At 46.9% G+C, this 20116-nt stretch overlaps 1 protein-coding gene across 2 annotated transcripts in view; it reads right to left on the bottom strand.

Annotated features, from left to right (window-relative positions):
* The window catches only part of DTNA (dystrobrevin alpha), a 450665-nt gene that overhangs the window by 299388 nt on the left and 131161 nt on the right, over positions 1 to 20116 (bottom strand). The gene's annotated exons all lie outside the window — the stretch shown is intronic.

The following is a 20116-nucleotide window of genomic DNA, read 5'->3' as shown; positions in this document are numbered from 1 at the left end:
ATGGGCTTCCTCTGGTGGTGGTGAGTGGGGCGGCGGCTTCTGAGGTTCCTTCCACAGGTGACGAGGTTAATTCGTTAGCTGGCTGCTCTATTTAACTCCACTTAGATCATTGCTCCATGCCACCTGTCAATGTTCCAGTATTGGTCTAGTTCACTCCTGGATCGTTCTTGTGACCTGTCTTCCCAGCAGAAGCTAAGTTCCTGCTTGTTTTTCTCTGGTTTGCTATTTTTCTGTCCAGCTTGCTATTTTGATTGTTGTCTTGCTTGCTGGAAGCTCTGGGACACAGAGGGAGCGCCTCCGCACCGTGAGTCGGTGCGGAGGGTCTTTTTGCACCCTCTGCGTGGTCTTTTTGTAGTTTTTTGTGCTGACCGCAAAGCTACCTTTCCTATCCTCTGTCTGTTCAGTAAGTCGGGCCTCACTTTGCTAAATCTATTTCATCTCTGTGTTTGTAATTTTCATCTTTACTCACAGTCATTATATGTGGAGGGCTGCCTTTTCCTTTGGGGAATTTCTCTGAGGCAAGGTAGGCTTTATTTTTCTATCTTTAGGGCTAGCTAGTTCCTTAGGCTGTGTCGAGTTGCATAGGGAGCGTTAGGAGCAATCCACGGCTATTTCTAGTGTGTGTGATAGGATTAGGGATTGCGGTCAGCAAAGTTCCCACGTCTCAGAGCTCGTCCTATATTATCAGTAACTATCAGGTCATTCCGTGTGCTCTTAACCACCAGGTCCATTATTGTCCTGACCACCAGGTCATAACAGTACAGGTGGCCCAAAGTACTAATGCATCTCAATAGAGGGATAAGAGAAGTTCTGAGACCATTTTTTTTCTTTGCAGTGTGTTTTGTCTCTCTTTTCCCCTTTACCTCTGGGTGGTTCAGGATACAGGTGTAGATATGGACATTCAAGGTCTGTCCTCTTGTATGGATAATCTCACTGCAAGGGTACAAAACATTCAAGATTTTGTGGTTCAGAATCCAATGTTAGAGCCTAGGATTCCAATTCCTGATTTGTTTTTTTGGGGATAGATCTAAGTTTCTGAATTTCAAAAATAATTGTAAATTGTTTCTTGCTTTGAAACCTTGCTCCTCAGGTGACCCTGTTCAACAAGTGAAAATCATTATTTCTTTGTTGCGTGGTGACCCTCAAGACTGGGCATTTTCCCTTGCGCCAGGAGATCCGGCATTGCGTGATGTTGATGCGTTTTTTTCTGGCGCTCGGATTGCTTTATGATGAACCTAATTCAGTGGATCAGGCAGAGAAAATCTTGCTGGCTCTGTGTCAGGGTCAGGATGAGGTAGAGATATATTGTCAGAAGTTTAGGAAGTGGTCTGTACTCACTCAGTGGAATGAATGTGCCCTGGCAGCAATTTTCAGAAAGGGTCTCTCTGAAGCCCTTAAGGATGTCATGGTGGGATTTCCCATGTCTGCTGGTCTGAATGAGTCTATGTCTTTGGCCATTCAGATCGATCGACGCTTACGTGAGCGTAAAGCTGTGCACCATTTGGCGGTATTATGTGAGCATAGACCAGAGCCTATGCAATGTGATAGGACTTTGACCAGAGCTGAACGGCAAGAACACAGACGTCGGAATGGGCTGTGTTTTTACTGTGGTGATTCCACTCATTCTATCTCCGATTGTCCTAAGCGCACTAAGCGTTTCGCTAGGTCTGCCACCATTGGTGCGGTACAGTCGAAATTTCTTTTGTCCGTTACTCTGATCTGCTCTTTGTCATCCTATTCTGTTATGGCATTTGTGGATGCAGGCGCTGCCCTGAATTTGATGGACTTGGAGTTTGCTAGGCGCTGTGGTTTTTTCTTGGAGCCCTTGCAGTATCCTATTCCATTGAGAGGAATTGATGCTACGCCTTTGGCCAAGAATAAGCCTCAGTACTGGACCCAATTGAGCATGTGCATGGCTCCTGCACATCAGGAGGATATTCGCTTTTTGGTGTTGCATAATCTGCATGATGTGGTCGTTTTGGGGTTGCCATGGCTACAGGTCCATAACCCAGTGTTGGATTGGAAATCTATGTCTGTGTCCAGCTGGGGTTGTCAGGGAGTACATGGAGATGTTCCATTTTTGTCTATTTCGTCATCCACCCCTTCTGAAGTCCCGGAGTTTTTGTCGGATTACCGAGATGTATTTGATGAGCCCAAATCCAGTGCCCTACCTCCTCATAGGGATTGCGATTGTGCTATCAATTTGATTCCTGGTAGTAAGTTTCCTAAGGGCTGACTGTTCAATTTATCTGTGCCAGAGCACGCCGCTATGCGGAGTTATGTAAAGGAATCCTTGGAGAAGGGTCATATACGCCCGTCGTCGTCACCATTGGGAGCAGGGTTCTTTTTTGTGGCCAAGAAGGATGGTTCTTTGAGACATTGTATTGATTACCGCCTTCTTAATAAGATCACAGTCAAATTTCAGTACCCTTTGCCACTGCTGTCTGATTTATTTGCTCGGATTAAGGGGGCTAGTTGGTTCATCAAGATAGATCTTCGTGGTGCGTATAATCTTGTGCGCATTAAACAGGGCGATGAATGGAAAACAGCATTTAATACGCCCGAGGGCCATTTTGAGTACCTGGTTATGCCATTCGGGCTTTCCAATGCTCCATCAGTATTTCAGTCCTTTATGCATGACATCTTCCGAGAGTACCTGGATAAATTCCTGATTGTATATTTGGATGATATTTTGGTCTTCTCGGATGATTGTGAGTCTCACGTGAAGCAGGTCAGAATGGTGTTCCAGGTCCTTCGTGCGAATTCCTTGTTTGTGAAGGGGTCTAAGTGTCTCTTTGGAGTTCAGAAGGTTTCATTTTTGGGTTTCATTTTTTCCCCTTCTACTATCGAGATGGACCCTGTTAAAGTCCACGCCATTTATGATTGGACTCAGCCGACATCTATGAAGAGTCTGCAAAAGTTCCTGGGCTTTGCTAATTTTTATCGTCGCTTCATCAGTAATTTTTCTAGTGTTGCTAAACCATTGACTGATTTGACCAAGAAGGGTGCTGATGTGGTCAATTGGTCTTCTGCGGCTGTGGAAGCTTTTCAGGAGTTGAAGCGTCGTTTTTCTTCTGCCCCTGTGTTATGCTAGCCAGATGCTTCGCTTCCGTTTCAGGTCGAGGTTGATGCTTCTGAGATTGGAGCAGGGGCTGTTTTGTCGCAAAGAAGTTCTGATGGCTCGGTGATGAAACCATGTGCCTTCTTTTCTAGAAAGTTTTCGCCTGCTGAGCGCAATTATGATGTTGGCAATCGAGAGTTGTTGGCCATGAAGTGGGCATTCGAGGAGTGGCGTCATTGGCTTGAAGGAGCCAAGCATCGCGTGGTGGTCTTGACGGATCACAAGAATTTGACTTATCTGGAGTCTGCCAAACGGTTGAATCCTAGACAGGCTCGTTGGTCGCTATTTTTCTCCCATTTTGATTTTGTGGTTTCGTACCTTCCAGGCTCTAAGAATGAGAAGGCTGATGCCCTGTCAAGGAGTTTTGTGCCCGACTCTCCGGGTGTTCCTGAGCCGGCGGGTATTCTCAAAGAGGGGGTAATTTTGTCTGCCATCTCCCCTGATTTGCGGCGGGTGCTGCAAAAATTTCAGGCTGATCGACCTGACCATTGCCCAGCAGAGAAACTGTTTGTCCCTGATAAATGGACTAGTAGAGTTATCTCTGAGGTTCATTGTTCGGTGTTGGCTGGTCATCCGGGAATCTTTGGTACCAGAGATTTGGTGGCTAGATCCTTTTGGTGGCCGTCTTTGTCGCGGGATGTGCGTTCTTTTGTGCAGTCCTGTGGGACTTGTGCTCGGGCTAAGCCCTGCTGTTCTCGTGCCAGTGGGTTGCTTTTGCCCTTGTCGGTCCCGAAGAGGCCCTGGACGCATATCTCTATGGATTTTATTTCGGATCTCCCTGTCTCTCAAAAGATGTCGGTCATTTGGGTGGTTTGTGATCGCTTCTCTAAGATGGTCCATTTGGTACCCTTGTCTAAATTGCCTTCCTCCTCTGATTTGGTGCCATTGTTTTTCCAGCATGTGGTTTGTTGACATGGCATTCCGGAGAACATAGTTTCGGACAGAGGTTCCCAGTTTGTTTTGAGGTTTTGGCGAGCCTTTTGTGCTAGGATGGGCATTGATTTGTCTTTTTCCTCGGCTTTCCATCCTCAGACAAATGGCCAAACCGAACGAACTAATCAGACTTTGGAAACATATCTGAGATGCTTTGTTTCTGCTGATCAGGATGATTGGGTGTCCTTTTTGCCTTTGGCTGAGTTCGCCCTTAATAATCGGGCCAGCTCGGCTACTTTGGTTTCGCCGTTTTTCTGCAATTCTGGGTTCCATCCTCGTTTCTCTTCAGGGCAGGTTGAGTCTTCGGACTGTCCTGGTGTAGATACTGTGGTGGATAGGTTGCAGCAGATTTGGACTCATGTGGTGGACAATTTGACATTGTCCCAGGAGAAGGCTCAACGTTTCGCTAACTGCCGGCGCTGTGTGGGTCCCCGACTTCGTGTTGGGGATTTGGTTTGGTTGTCGTCTCGTTATGTTCCTATGAAGGTTTCCTCTCCTAAGTTTAAGCCTCGTTTCATTGGTCCGTATAAGATTTCTGAGGTTCTCAATCCTGTGTCGTTTCGTTTGACCCTTCCAGCTTCTTTTGCCATCCATAATGTATTCCATAGGTCATTGTTGCGGAGATACGTGGCGCCTGTGGTTCCATCCGTTGATCCTCCTGCTCCGGTGTTGGTTGAGGGGGAGTTGGAGTATGTGGTGGAGAAGATTTTGGATTCTCGTATTTCGAGACGGAAACTCCAGTACCTGGTCAAATGGAAGGGTTATGGTCAGGAAGATAATTCCTGGGTCTTTGCCTCCGATGTTCATGCTGCCGATCTGGTTCGTGCCTTTCATTTGGCTCGTCCTGGTCGGCCTGGGGGCTCTGGTGAGGGTTCGGTGACCCCTCCTCAAGGGGGGGGTACTGTTGTGAATTCTGTTGTCAAGCTCCCTCCTGTGGTCATGAATGGTACTTCGGCTGGTTCTGTCCATGGGCTTCCTCTGGTGGTGGTGAGTGGGGCTGCGGCTTCTGAGGTTCCTTCCACAGGTGACGAGGTTAATTCGTTAGCTGGCTGCTCTATTTAACTCCACTTAGATCTTTGCTCCATGCCACCTGTCAATGTTCCAGTATTGGTCTAGTTCACTCCTGGATCGTTCTTGTGACCTGTCTTCCCAGCAGAAGCTAAGTTCCTGCTTGTTTTTCTCTGGTTTGCTATTTTTCTGTCCAGCTTGCTATTTTGATTATTGTCTTGCTTGCTGGAAGCTCTGGGACGCAGAGGGAGCGCCTCCGCACCGTGAGTCGGTGCGGAGGGTCTTTTTGCGCCCTCTGCGTGGTTTTTTTGTAGTTTTTTGTGCTGACCGCAAAGCTACCTTTCCTATCCTCTGTCTGTTCAGTAAGTCGGGCCTCACTTTGCTAAATCTATTTCATCTCTGTGTTTGTAATTTTCATCTTTACTCACAGTCATTATATGTGGGGGGCTGCCTTTTCCTTTGGGGAATTTCTCTGAGGCAAGGTAGGCTTTATTTTTCTATCTTTAGGGCTAGCTAGTTCCTTAGGCTGTGTCGAGTTGCATAGGGAGCGTTAGGAGCAATCCACGGCTATTTCTAGTGTGTGTGATAGGATTAGGGATTGCGGTCAGCAGAGTTCCCACGTCTCAGAGCTCGTCCTATATTATCAGTAACTATCAGGTCATTCCGTGTTCTCTTAACCACCAGGTCCATTATTGTCCTGACCACCAGGTCATAACACCTGTGTGTTTATTTCATTAAAATACTTTGCAATATTGTGTGTGTGTTTTATTAACTATTTCATGCTATTGGATTAATAATGGATAGGTGTCATAATTGACGCCTCTCCATTATTAGTCTGGCTTAATGTCACCTTACGATAGCAAGGTGACATTAACCCTTCATTACCCCATATCCCACCGCTACACGGGAATGGGAAGAGAGTGGCCAAGTGCCAGAATAGGCGCATCTTCCAGATGTGCCTTTTCTGGGGTGGCTGGGGGCAGATGTTTTTAGTCAGGGGGGGCCAAAAACCGTGGACCCTCTCCAGGCTATTAATATCTGCCCTCAGTCACTGGCTTTACTACTCTGGCGGAGAAAATTGTGCGGGAGCCCACGCCAATTTTTTCCGCCATTTAACCCTTTAATTTAATAGCTAGAGCGCCCAAATTTTGCACATCCACACTACTAACATTAGTAGTGTGGAATATGCAAAAAAATGGGGATAGGAGATGGTTTACTGTATGTAAACCATGTCTCGTATCATGTCGGGTTTAGGAAGGAGATCGCAAAAGCCGGTAATTGAATTACCGGCTTAAAGATATCTCGCGCTGGATGAAATATAAATATATATACATATATATGTGTCTTACTGACAGTATAGATGTTGTTACGATTTTTTGAGCACATGGATACATTGTATGTCTGTATGTTGGTTTTGCAAGCCTGCGAGAAAATCTCGCAGTACGGATGCCATACGGATTACATACGGAGGATGCCATTCGCAAAATACGCTGACACACCCTGCCTATGGAGGAGATACGGACCACTATTTTGGGGACTTTTCTGCGTATTACGGCCGTAAATTACGGACCGTATTGTCTTACGCCGAATGTGATGCCGGCCTTAGGCTGAGGGTGCCAATACTTTTGTCTGGCCCATTTTTGGAGTTGTGTGAAATGATCAATGTTTTGCTTTTTGCTTCATTCTCTTTTGTGTTTTTTCATTTAAGACAAATTAAATGAAGATAACAATACCAAATAATTTGTGTTTGCAATCATTTTCAGGAAGAAAATGAGTATTATCTGTCAGAATTGCAGGGGTGTCAATACTTTTGGCCATGACTGTACCAGCCACTATTTAAAAGAAAAAAGGAAATTCATATTATGTATTTTTTACATTCTATATATCTTTTTTATTTATCAATTGACTTGACATACCCTGCCCCTGCATACATGTTTATTAAATTACCGTATATACTCGAGTATAAGCCGACCCCCCCTAATTTTGCAACAAAAAAATGGGAAAACTTAATGACTCGAGTATAAGCCTAGGGTGGGAAATGCAGCAGCTACCAGAAAATGTCAAAAGTAAAAATAGATACCAATAAAAGTAAAATTAATTGAGACATCAGTAGATTAAGTGTTTTTGAATATCCATATTGAATCAGGAGCCCCATATAATGCTCCATACAGTTTATGATGGGCCCCATAAGATGCTCCATATTAAAATATGCCCCATATAATCCTGCATAAAGGTTAATAATGACCCCATAAGATGCTCCATAGACACATTTGCCCAATATAATGCTGCACAAATGTTGATTATGGCCCCATAAGATGCTCCATAAAGATATTTGCCCCATATAGTGGTGCACAAATGTTGATCATGGGCCCATACAGACACTTGCCCCATATAGTGCTGCACAAACATTATGGCCCCATATAGTGCTGCACAAACGTTATGGCACCATACAGTGCTGCACAAACGTTATGGCCCCATATAGTGCTGCACAAACGTTATGGCCCCATATAGTGCTGCACAAACGTCATGGCCCCATACAGTGCTGCACAAACGTTATGGCCCCATACAGACACTTGCCCCATGTAGTGCTGCACCAACATTATGGCCCCATACAGTGCTGCACAAACGTTACGGCCCCATATAGTGCTGCACAAACGTTATGGCCCCATATAGTGCTGCACAAACGTTGGGCTAGGTTCACATTGCGCTAGTGCAATCCATTTAGCGCATACGCTAATGGAATGCGCTAACGCAATGTCCAAAAAGGGATTGCTTTTGGCGATCCCGCTAGCGCAGATGCCCGATCTGTGCTAGCGAAGAACGGACCCTGAACACTGCAAGCAGCGTTCGAGGTCCGTCCGAAAATAACGGGACATCGCTCGCTGACGCATGCCAAAAATGGCATGCATTAGCGATGCGTTAGCACATTGCTGTCAATGGGTGTGCTAACGTATCCATTACATAGCGTTAATTGCGCCATGTAACGGATTCCATTAGCGGACACCCACTAACGCAATGTGAACCCAGCCTTATGGCCCCATAAAGTGCTGCAAAAACGTTATGGCCCCATAGTGCTGCACAAACCTTATGGCCCCATATAGTGCTGCACAAACGTTATGGCCCCATACAGTGCTGCATAAACGTTATGGCCCCATACAGTGCTGCACAAACATTATGGCCCCATTCAGTGCTGCACAAACGTTGTGGCCCCATATAGTGCTGCACAAACGTTATGGCCCCATACAGTGCTGCACAAACGTTATGGCCCCATACAGTACTGCATAAACGTTATGGCCCCATACAGTACTGCATAAACGTTATGGCCCCATATAGTGCTGCACAAACGTTATAGCCCCATACAGTGCTACACAAACGTTATGGCCCCATATAGCGCTGCACAAACGTTATGGCCCTATATAGTGCTGCACAAACGTTATGGCCCTATATAGTGCTGCACAAACGTTATGGCCCCATATAGTGCTGCACAAACGATATGGCCCCATATAGTGCTGCACAAACGTTATGGCCCCATATAATGCTGCACAAGCGTTATGGCCCCATAGATGCTGCATACAGACACTTGCCCCATTTGCTGTTGCTGCGATAAAAAAAAAAAAATCACATACTTACCTCTCCGTCGCTCAGGCCCCCGGCATTTTCAATATTCACCTACTCCTCGTTCCAGCGCCGCTCCATCTTCAGCGTCTCCTGCACTGCCACTGACGTTCAGGCAGAGGACGCGCACTAACCACATCACCGCACCCTCTGACCTGAGCATCACTGCTGAAGAAGGAGCGGTGCCGGAACGAGGAGCAGGTGAATATCGCGCAGCGCTCCCCTCCCCCTTATACTCACCTGCTCCTGGTGCGGTCCCTGCACGTCTTTTCCCCGGCAGCTTCTTCCTGTACTGAGCGGTCACCGTTACCGCTCATTACAGTAATGAATATGTGACTCCACCTCCCATACTGTAATGAGCGGTACCATGTGACCGCTCAGTACAGGAAGCAGCTGTCAGCGCCGGGGAAAAGATGTGCAGGGACCACACCAGGAGCAGGTGAGTATAATTAGACAGCCCCCTCTCCCCCTCCCGACTCCTGGGTATGACTCGAGTATAAGCCGAGAGGGGGACTTTCAGCCCAAAATAATGGGCTGAAAATCTCGGCTTATACTCGAGTATATACGGTATTTAGTTTCTTTTATATTCTTGATTTTAAATTATTTTAATAAAATTGGCTGATTTTATTATGGTATTTTGTGTCATTTTGCCTTATGTGTTAATAAAGTGATATACCGTAATTCATCATTTGTTTAATGAATATTCTTTTGGGTTTATGTTTATGATTTATATTCATTAACTTTAATTTTATATTTATACCACACAATTGGTGGTCTTGTATTTATTTCTATGTAGCTACATAGTGGGTTTAAGAATGATTTTCTCTGGTGGGCCCAAGGTGCTCCAGTCCGACGCTGCTGGTATTCAGCCCCATCGATCAGTAGAAAAGTAGAAGCAGGCACCACCCATGCAGTATAGAAAAATATGTACTACAAACCCACAGAGCAAACAAAACCAGTATAGCAACACACTAAAAATAAAAATGCAACTATAGAAAATGGGTCAGGCATACTGATAAACAATGTAGTTTATTAGGTGAATCAATAAAAGTAATCAATGTGGCCAAATATCCAATAAAACATTTAACAAGTGCATAAGAGCACAAAATGAAAGACAAGATCTATCAAAACACCATGAGTGTTGTGGTCAAAAATACATACGGTATCATATAAAACGGGAAACCCATTGGCAAGAAAAAATACAAGACATCACATTCTGTGTAAAGTGCCCATGCAATACATGAAGGTTCAAGATACTAAATAAACCAAATTAAAGCATACAAATAATATAACAAATTATTACAGCTATTAATAATTACACATATTACCAAAGTGAATACTACAAAAAGCCAAGGAGGGCTGCAAAATAAGGAGGTATGCGAGCATGCACACAGTACTGTGCAAAAGTTTTAGGCAGGCGTTAAAAAAAAATCCTGTAAAATAAGAATGCTTTAAAAAAAAAAAAAAAAAAAATAGAAGAGTTACTAGTTTATTTTTATAAATTAACAAAATGCAAAGCGAATGAACAAAAGAGAAATGAAAATCAATTCATTATTTGCTGTGACCAGCCTTTGCTTTGTAAGCAGCATAAATCACTTGCACAAAGTCAGGGATTTTGTAGGGTTATAGTCAGGTGTATGAGTAACCAATTACACCAACGAAGTGATAATGATCAACATTCTTATTTGTGGGTGGAAACACAGTCAATAACTTAAACATTAAACTGCTAAATAGAAGGCTTAAAATTTGGTGAGGAACAGCCAAACTTTACTACAAAAGGTGAGGTTGTGGAAGACGGCTTAATTTCACAGTTCATACCCCATGGCAAGACGGAGTAGACTGAGTATAGCAACAAGACACAAGGTGTTTATAATAATACATCAGCAAGAACTCTCACAGGCAAATATTGCAAAGAAGACTGGGGTTGTGAAGTGCTGTTCAAGTTCTTTTGAAGAGGCAAGTAGAAATGGACAATGTTTCGCACTGTAAACGCAGTGGTTGGCAAGGAAAATTTAGTGCAGCAGATAAAAGACACATCATGCTTACTTACGGTACCTTCAGAATTGGAAGATGTCTAGCAGTATCATCAGCTTAGAAGCGGCAGCAAACCGTGAGAGACAGCTACACCTATCTTAGGCCGGTTTCACACGTCAGTGGCTCCGGTACATGAGGTGACAGTTTCCTCACGTACCGGAGACACTGACTCACGTAGACACATTAAAATCAATGTGTCTCTGCACATGTCGGACTGTGTATCCATTTGAAAAACACGGAGACATGTCAGTGTTCGTGGGAGCGCACGTATTACACGGACCCATTAAAGTCAATGGGTCCGTGTAAAACACGTGAGCACACGGACACGGATAACTAAGATAAGAACATAACATTAACTGCACCAGCGCCGTATTTAAAATAGGGTCGGTCACTGACCTGTCATTTAACCCCTTTCTGACATATGAAGTACTATCCCGTCGAGGTGGGGTGGGTCAGTATGACCACCGACGGGATAGCACGTCATATGCAATCGGACGCGCTCACGGGGGGAGCGGGCCGATTGCGGCCGGGTGTCAGCTGATTATCGCAGCTGACATTCGGCACTATGTGCCAGGAGCGGTCACGGACCGCCCCCGACACATTAACCACCGTAACACCGCGATCAAACATGATCGCAGTGTTCCCGCAGTATACGGAAGCATCGCGCAGGGAGGGGCCTCCCTGCGTGATTCCCTGAGATCCTCGGAGCAACGCGATGTGCTCGAGTTGCTCCGAGGGTCTCCTACCTCCTCCTCCCTGCAGGCCCCGGAACCAAAATGGCCGCGGGGGGCCTTCTGGGTCCTGCAGGGCTGGTAAGCCTGCAGCCCTGCTGATCTGACACAGTGCTGTGCAAAGTGTCAAATCAGCGATCTGACCCTATAACATGATGTTATAGTGTAAAAAAAAAAGTATTCAGATGTGTAAAAAAAAAAAAAAACCTAAATAAAGAAAAAAAAAAAAATCTATATACATAATTGTCTAAGGGTTTTTCCGTCTGTCTGTCTGTCTTTCTGTCTGTCTGTCCTGGAAATCCCGCGTCTCTGATTGGTCGAGGCCTGGCGGCCTCGACCAATCAGCAACGGGCACAGCGACGATGATGTCATAATGGTTGCCATGGCGACGATGATGTCATAAAGGTTGCCTCGACCAATCAGCGACGGGCACAGCGACAATGATGTCATAAAGGACGTAGATATCCCGCGTGCAATGGGCACAGTATCGACGTAGATGTCATAATGGTTACCATGGCGACGATTATGTCATAAAGGTTGCCTCGACCAATCAGCGACGGGCACAGTCTGCCGCAAATTTTGGAATCATCATTGTCCATATACTACGGGGACATGCATATTCTAGAATACCCGATGCGTTAGAATCGGGCCACAATCTAGTACCGTATATACTCGAGTATAAGCCGACCCGAGTATAAGCCGACCCCCCTAATTTTGCCACAAAAAACTGGGAAAACTTATTGACTCAAGTATAAGCCTAGGGTGGAAAATGGAGCAGCTGCCGGTTAATGTCAAAAATAAAAATAGATACCAATAAAAGTAAAATTAATTGAGACATCAGAAGGTTAAGTGTTTTTGAATATCCATATTGAATCAGGAGCCCCATATAATGCTCCATACAGTTCATTATTGCCCCATAGATGCTCCATATAAAGCTGTGCCCCATATACAATGCTCTGCACCGTTAATTATTGCCCCATAGCTGTGCCATATAGTGCTTTGCACCGTTCATTATTGCCCCATAGCTGTGCCATATAGTGCTCTGCACTGTTCATTATTGCCTCATAGCTGTGCCATATAGTGCACTGCACCGTTCATTTTTGTCCCATAGCTGTGCCATATAGTGCTCTGCACTGTTCATTATTGCCCCATAGCTGTGCCATATAGTGCTCTGCACCGTTCATTATTTCCCCATTGTTGTACCATAGAAAGCTGTGCCATTGCTGCTTCTGCTGCAATAAAAAAAAAAAAAAGCCATACTCACCTCTCTTGCTTGCAGCTCCCGGCATCTCGTCCCGGCGTCTCTCCGCACTGACTGATCAGGCAGAGGGCGGAGCGCACACTATATGCGTCATCGCGCCCTCTGACCTGCACAGTCAGAGCGGAGAGACGCCAGGAAGATGGAGCGACGCCCGGCGTGTGGAACGGGGACAGGTGAATATGCGATACTTACCTGCTCCCGGCGTCCCGCTCCTTCTCCCGGACAGCTGGTCTTCGGTGCCGCAGCTTCTTCCTGACAGCCTCGACCAATCAGAGACGCGGGATATCTACGTCCTTTATGACATCATCGTCGCTGTGCCCGTTGCTGATTGGTCGAGGCCTGGCGGCCTCGACCAATCAGAGACGCGGGATTTCTACGTCGATACTGTGCCCGTCGCGGGATTTCCAGGACAGACAGACAGACAGACAGACAGACGGAAAAACCCTTAGACAATTATATATATATATTGTAAGGATTTCACTCACTCAGCTGCGACGGCTTACACTCAGGAGACGTGTTCCTTTAAAGTTCACTGGGTTTATTGCTTCATAAACCATGTGGCAAATAACAGAAAGCAAAATGGGCCTTTGGTTCAGGCAAAGAAAAGCAAGTGTCCAGTTCATCCGGCTCAGTCCTGAAGCCGTAACACACTCAGGAGGGTTTCACCTCCACACATATCTGCTGTGTAAAGGATTAGCCAGTCTTATAAAGAGCTAACCCCACCCAGTAACCCATCACATGATTAGCCATGTGGTCTGACATTACCACAGGTCCTGAAACACATATACAAGATTATGTGCAAGAAAGGAATACTCCGGGCTACATTACAGCAACCAGGCACTTATGTGGCACATACCTCCCATCGACTACAAACCCTTTAGCCATGCTACATACCTCCCCCCTCTGCCTAAAGCCGTGGAGCTTGGCACTTTCCCCCACTAAACAAGGGATTCTCGATAGGGCATCCGCATTACCGTGCAGCTTTCCGGCCCTATGTTCCACATGGAAACTGAAGTCCTGCAGGGCTAAGAACCAACGGGTGACTCTAGCATTTCTTCCTTTCGTTTCTCTCATCCACCTAAGCGGGGCATGGTCAGATACCAGTCTAAATTTACGTCCCAGCAGATAGTACCGCAATGTGTCCACTGCCCATTTTATGGCCAAGCACTCCTTCTCAACGACTGAGTAGTTCTTTTCAGATGAGGACAGCTTCCTACTCAGATAGAGAACAGGATGCTCCTCCCCATGTAGTTCTTGGGAAAGGACTGCTCCCACCCCAACATCTGAGGCATCTGTCTGAAGAATAAACTCTTTCTTGAAGTTTGGGCCATCAGAACGGGTTGCTTACACAAAGCGTTTTTCATTTCTTGGAAGGCTGACTCTGTTTCTTCGGACCACTTAACCATTACTGATTTTGTCCCTTTTAGCAGGTCAGTCAGAGGCGCAGCCATCGTGGCGAAGTTTGGGATGAACCTCCTGTAATATCCCACGATTCCCAGGAAGGCTTTAACTTGTTTCTTGGAAACTGGTTTTGGCCATGTATGGATTGCCTCTACTTTATTGATTTGGGGTTTTATTTCTCCATGACCCACTATGTATCCAAGGTACTTAGCTTCTTCTTTACCCAAGGCGCACTTCTTCGGGTTTATAGTAAATCCGGCCTCTCTTATAGCATCCAACATGACTCTCCCAGTCCGGGCTAAAGATGACGATATCATCTAGGTACGCAGCAGCGTAGGCCTTATGGGGTGCAAGGACTCTATCCATAGCCCTCTGGAAGGTCGCCGGAGCTCCCTGTAGGCCAAACGGCATCCGGGCATATTGGAAGCATCCATCAGGTGTCGAAAAGGCCGTCTTCTCCTTGGCTTCCTGTGCCATGGGGATCTGCCAATACCCCTTTGTCAAATCCAAGGTGGATATATATCTGGCGTGCCCAAGCCTTTCGATGAGCTCATCAATACGGGGCATGGGATAAGCGTCGAACTTGGAGACTTCATTCAACTTCCGATAGTCGTTGCAAAACCTCCACTCTCCATCAGGTTTTGGGACCAGGACAATTGGGCTCGACCAACCGATCTTGGATTCCTCAATGACCCCAAGCCTCAACATACGCTCCACTTCCTTGGAGATAACTTCTCGACGAGCCTCAGGAATACGATAAGGTTTCACATTCACCCGCACATGTGGCTCTGTTAGGACCTCGTGCTCTATGACCTTCGTGTATCCTGGCAATTCTGAAAACAGGTCCCTGTTTTTCTGGAGTAACTCCCGGCACTGCTGTTTCTGGGTCTTTGATAGCGTCTCTGCTATAGTAACCGCTCCAACCTCACCTTCTGGGTTGCTTAACAATGACGGAGTTGCTGTCGGCTCTCTATCTTGCCATGGCTTGATGAGGTTGACATGGTAAACTTGGAATGGTTTCCGTCTTCCTGGTTGGTGAATTTTATAATTTACCTCACCAAGTTTCTCGACAACCTCATATGGCCCTTGCCATTTGGCCAAGAACTTGCTTTCCACCGTTGGAACTAACACAAGAACTCGGTCTCCCGGATTGAACTGCCTCACTCTTGCAGACCGGTTGTAGACCCTGGCTTGAGCTTCTTGTGCTTGGAGAAGGTGTTCTTTCACGATAGGCATCACCTTTGCAATCCTCTGCTGCATCAGGGCCACATGCTCAATGACGCTTCTGTGGGGTGTGACTTCGGCCTCCCAGGTTTCCTTGGCTATATCCAGGAGTCCTCGTGGATGTCGGCCATATAGAAGCTCAAACGGTGAGAACCCTGTGGAGGCCTGTGGAACTTCACGAATGGAAAACATCAGATAGGGTAAGAGACAATCCCAGTCTCTACCGTCTTTCTCTATAGCTTTTCTCAGCATGCTCTTCAGTGTCTTGTTAAACCTCTCAACAAGGCCATCTGACTGGGGATGGTACACCGAGGTCCTCAACTGGGAGATCTTCAGGGCTTTACATAACTCCCTCATCACCTTGCTCATGAAAGGTGTACCCTGGTCAGTCAGGATCTCCTTTGGCAGACCTGTCCGGGAAAAGACATGGACCAACTCGCGGGCTATGCTTTTTGAGGAAGAATTTCTCAAGGGAATTGCCTCAGGATAGCGTGTGGCATAGTCCAGGATGACTAATATATACTGATGGCCTCGAGCTGATTTAACTAAGGGACCGACCAAGTCCATGGCAATTCTCTCGAACGGTACCTCAATAATGGGTAGTGGCACAAGGGGGTTCCGGAAATGAGGAGTAGGAGCAGTTAGCTGACATGTAGGGCAGGACCTGCAATAGTTCACTATTTCCCGGTGACACCCAGGCCAATAGAACCTCTGCACAACCCGTTCCTGCGTTTTTTCCACCCCCAGGTGTCCACCCAAGATGTGTGAATGGGCCATGTCCAACACTTTCCGTCTATACGGACCCGGCACTATCAACTGCTCTACCAACTCCTCCCGTATTTTCGTGACACGGTACAACAACTCCCCCCTCAACAGAAAATGGGGAAATCTTGTGTCTGCCCCCGGCTCCTGTACCACCCCGTCAATAACTGTGACATTATTAAAGGCTTCCCTCAGAGTGGGGTCCCTATGTTGGGCAGTCCCAAAATGTTCACCGGTAACTTCTAACTCCAGAATGTCAGATGTAGGGGATACTTCCTCCTCATCCCCAACCAGAACACAAAAAGGAAAACTGTCTGCCTCTGGGTGTGGCGATACCCTTCCAGGGTTCACTGGTTCCCTGCCAGGGAGCTCAGAACCATTTCTCCACAAATCCCAAAACAAACAGAAATCCCGGCCAATAATTATAGGGTGCAACAAGTCCTGAACCACGCCGACTATGTGGGACTCAGTGCCACATGCCGTTTCAATGTCCACCCTGGCCATAGGGTAGTCCTTTGCATCACCATGTATGCACCGCACTCCGACCTTGTTTCCTGGGAGCAGGTGGAGAGGAAAAGTGGCCCTCACCAGGGTCACTAGGCTCCCCGAGTCTAACAGTGCCGTTACTGCTCGACCGTTCACCTTTACGGGACACGCTTGAGGTCCCTCGTTGGATGGAGAGTTCACACTACAGGCTGGATACGCATAGTATGAACAACGGCGTCCCATGCTGCAGTCCATCTGCTCAGTGGTTTGGGAACAACGGGCAGCTATATGTCCTGGCTTGTGGCACCTCCAACAAATAATATCACCCGTGGGGACCTTGGGCACCACCTCCCCCGCCCTTTGTGACCTTGGACGCACCACCCCTTTTTGGGACTCAGCTGCCTTCTGGGACCCCCAGTACGGCATGGGCTGCCTCCCGAAGGAGCCTTCCAACCCTTGGTATCTCTCAACCAGTCCGATCAGCTCGTCGGCATTCTGGGGATCACCCTGGGCAACCCAAGACTGTATAGGCCTCGGGAGGGAATGGACAAACCGATCCATCATCACCCGTTCTACCATCTGTGCAGGCGCAGAGGATTCTGGCTGCAGCCATTTCTGAACCAGGTACAACAGATCAAACATTTGGGAACGAGGTGGTTTGTCCCGGTGATAGCCCCAGGAGTGAACTCGCTGTGCCCTGACAGTCAGTGTCACCCCCAAACGTGCGAGAATCTCGGCTTTCAATTTGTGATACTCTTTGGCATCCTGCAAGGTCAAATCATAATACGCCTTCTGGGGTTCTCCCGTCAGGTATGGCGCAAGTACCTCTGCCCACTGCTCTGGCGGAAGTTTTTCCCTCTCAGCGACCCTCTCAAACACCGTCAGGAAGGCCTCAACATCATCCCCGGGAGTCATTTTCTGCAATGCGCGTCTTACCGTCTTCCGGACGTGGGTGTCATCAGCCAAACCTGGGGTTGGGGTGCTCGCCTTGCCCTGGATGGCGGTTGCCAGAAGCTGCATCTGCTGCTGATGCTCCTGCTGGCTCTGCTGCATCTGCTGCCGTTGCTCCTGCTGGCTCTGTTGTATCTGCTGCATCAACAGCCTGTTGGTCTCTTGCTGCCTTTGCTCCTGCTGGCTCTGCCTTTTCTCCTGCTGTGACTGCATCTGGACCAAGTGTTTCAGCAGGTCCTCCATTTTCTCCGGCAATGCTTGCTGGCTTGCAACAGCCTTGACCCAGGACATTCAAAAATAAACTCACGTCTCCGCTGGGAACGCTGCTCGCACGTCTACCACCAATTGTAAGGATTTCACTCACTCAGCTGCGACGGCTGACACTCAGGAGACGTGTTCCTTTAAAGTTCACTGGGTTTATTGCTTCATAAACCATGTGGCAAACAACAGAAAACAAATAGCCTTTGGTTCAGGTAAAGAAAAACAAGTGTCCAGTTCATCCGGCTCAGTCCTGAAGCCGTAACACACTCAGGAGGGTTTCACCTCCACACATATCTGCTGTGTAAAGGATTAGCCAGTCTTATAAAGAGCTAACCCCACCCAGTAACCCATCACATGATTAGCCATGTGGTCTGACATTACCACAGGTCCTGAAACACATATACAAGATTATGTGCAAGAAAGGAATACTCCGGGCTACATTACAGCAACCAGGCACTTATGTGGCACATACCTCCCATCGACTACAAACCCTTTAGCCATGCTACAATATATATATATATATATACTAGATTGTGGCCCGATTCTAACGCATCGGGTATTCTAGAATATGCATGTCCCTGTAATATATGGACAATGATGATTCCAGAATTCGCGGCAGACTGTGCCCGTCGCTGATTGGTCGAGGCAACCTTTATGACATCATCGTCGCCATGGCAACCATTATGACATCATCGTCGCTGTGCCCGTTGCTGATTGGTCGAGGCCTGGCGGCGTCGACCAATCAGACGCGGGATTTCTACGTCCTTTATGACATCATCGTCGCTGTGCCCGTTGCCGATTGGTCGAGGCCTGGCGGCCTCGACCAATCAGAGACGCGAGATTTCTACGTCGATGCTGTGCCGGTCTCTGATTGGTCGAGGCCGCCAGGCCTCGACCAATCAGAGAGCCGGGATTTCCAAGACAGACAGACAGACAGAAAGACAGACAGACAGAAGGAAAAACCCTTAGACAATTATATATATAGATATATACTAGATTGTGGCCCGATTCTAACGCATCGGGTATTCTAGAATATGCATATGTATATGGACAATGATGATTCCAGAATTCGCGGCAGACTGTGCCCGTCGCTGATTGGTCGAGGCAACCTCTATGACATCATCGTCACCATGGCAACCATTATGACATCTACGTCGATACTGTGCCCGTCGCTGAATCAGAAACGTGAGATGTCTACGTCCTTTATGACATCATCGCCGCTGTGCCCGTTGCTGATTGGTTGAGGCCTGGCGGCCTCGACCAATCAGAGACGCGGGATTTCCAGGACAGACAGACAGACAGACAGAAAGACAGACAGACGGAAAAACCCTTAGACAATTATATATATACTAGATTGTGGCCCGATTCTAACGCATCGGGTATTCTAGAATATGCATGTCCCCGTAGTATATGGACAATGATGATTCCAGAATTCGCGGCACACTGTGCCCGTCGCTGATTGGTCGAGGCAACCTTTATGGCATCATCGTCGCCATGGCAACCATTATGACATCTACGTCGATACTGTGCCCGTCGCTGAATCAGAAACGTGAGATGTCTACGTCCTTTATGACATCATCGTCGTTGTGCCCGTTGCTGATTGGTCGAGGCCTGGCGGCCTCGACCAATCAGAGACGCGGGATTTCTACGTCGATGCTGTGCCGGTCTCTGATTGGTCGAGGCAACCTTTATGACATCATCGTCGCCATGGCAACCATTATGACATCTACGTTGATACTGTGCCCGTTGCTGATTGGTCGAGGCCAGGCCTCGACCAATCAGAGACGCGGGATTTCCAGGACAGACAGACAGACAGACAGACGGAAAAACCCTTAGACAATTATACAGTTAGGTCCATATATATTTGGACAGAGACAAGATTTTTCTAATTTTAGTTATAGACATTACCACAATGAATTTTAAACAAAACAATTCAGATGCAGTTGAAGTGCAGACTTTCAGCTTTCATTTGAGGGTATCCACATTAAAATTGGATGAAGGGTTTAGGAGTTTCAGCTCCTTAACATGTGCCACCCTGTTTTTAAAGGGACCAAAAGTAATTGGACAATTGAATCCAAAGCTATTTCATGGAAAAGTGTGGGCAATCCCTTCGTTATGTCATTCTCAATTAAGCAGATAAAAGGCCTGGAGTTGATTTGAGGTGTGGTGCATGCATTTGGAAGATTTTGCTGTCAAGTAAACATGTGGTCAAAGGAGCTCTCCATGCAGGTGAAACAAGCCATCCTTAAGCTGTGAAAACAGAAAAAACCCATCCGAGAAACTACTACAATATTAGGAGTGGCAAAATCTACAATTTGGTACATCCTG

This window comes from Ranitomeya imitator, chromosome 6 (genome assembly GCF_032444005.1).
Source record: "Ranitomeya imitator isolate aRanImi1 chromosome 6, aRanImi1.pri, whole genome shotgun sequence".
Lineage (NCBI taxonomy): Eukaryota > Metazoa > Chordata > Amphibia > Anura > Dendrobatidae > Ranitomeya > Ranitomeya imitator.
Note: the sequence above shows the minus strand (reverse complement) of the source record. Positions and strands in the feature narration are given on the sequence as shown.